Here is a 1,280-nt window from a genome sequence, read left to right as displayed (position 1 = left end):
ACAAGCCTGAGTAAATAAAATATGGGAGTGTAATCTGGCTAGGGTGATGGCATGTTTGCGGAGGGAATGTAAATAAAATTTAATGGGGTCGTTGTAGGGATGTTGTGAGGTTGACATGGTATTAGAAGGTGGAAAAGGTAATATGAGGTTAAAGAGAAAGTAAATAGAAATTTATATAGGGAGAGATAAAGGTGTGAAAAAAGTCGAAAAAGTGTTGGTTTGAGATGAGCTATGTTGATCCTGTGCTGAACTTAGGTTGGTGAACAACAACGGGTGCAAAGGTTAGGTAGTTGTGTTGTCTCCAAAACATGTTAAAGGTTGGGGAAATTCAGGAAAATTTCGAAAAAGATGCGTATAAATATAATAAAAGGACTGGTTATGTACTGACAGGTTATGAAAATGAGGCTAACAATTGTTTGACGAAGAAATAATAACGTTTAAACCTGTGGGAAGCTGCTAAAAAATGATCGGTAATGTGGGAAAAACGGGAATGGAAATAAAACCAAAGTTGTTGGAAATAGCTGAGATGGTTGTTTAATGGGTGAAAGAAACTGAAGCTGTGAAATAGTATTCACGAGTTTACACGAAATGCTTGTAAACTTGCAACAGTGGATTTTATAGCAACGGTAATGTTGAAAGCGTTAAAGTTTTTAGGTTATGGTTTGGAAGTAACTTACGTATTATTGAGTATAGTTAGGCAGGATATAATGTATGGTAGATTACGGAAAAAGGGAAGATGAATACAAAGTGAAGCTACTTGTACAAACAAAAAGAGAAAGTAAGATGATAGAAAAGATTTCGAAATGCAACAGAGACAATAACAAACGTAATTGTTGGGTTCAAATTAACGATGTAAATAAAACAGATAGAAACTTCCACATGGGAAAAATATATTAAAAACAAAGATTCCAAGACTTAGCAAGCAGGAAAGCGCCGGTAGACAGGCACAATAAAATAACACACAAACACACACACAAAACTTCTAGCTTTCGCAACCAACGGTTGCTTCTTCAGGAAAGAGGGAAGGAGAGGGAAAGACAAAAGGATGTGGGTTTTAAGGGAGAGGGTAAGGAGTCATTCCAATCCCGGGAGCAGAAAGACTTACCTTAGGGGGAAAAAAGGACAGGTATACACTCTCTCACACACACATATCCACATGCAGATACACAGACACAAGCAGACATTTGTAAAGGCAAAGAGTTTTGGCATAGATGTCAGTCAAGGCGGAAGTACCGAGGCAAAGATGTTTTGAAAGACAGGTGAGGTATGAGAGGCTGCAA

The sequence above is a fragment of the Schistocerca gregaria genome, chromosome 7 (genome assembly GCF_023897955.1).
Source record: "Schistocerca gregaria isolate iqSchGreg1 chromosome 7, iqSchGreg1.2, whole genome shotgun sequence".
Taxonomy (NCBI): domain Eukaryota; kingdom Metazoa; phylum Arthropoda; class Insecta; order Orthoptera; family Acrididae; genus Schistocerca; species Schistocerca gregaria.
Note: the sequence above shows the minus strand (reverse complement) of the source record.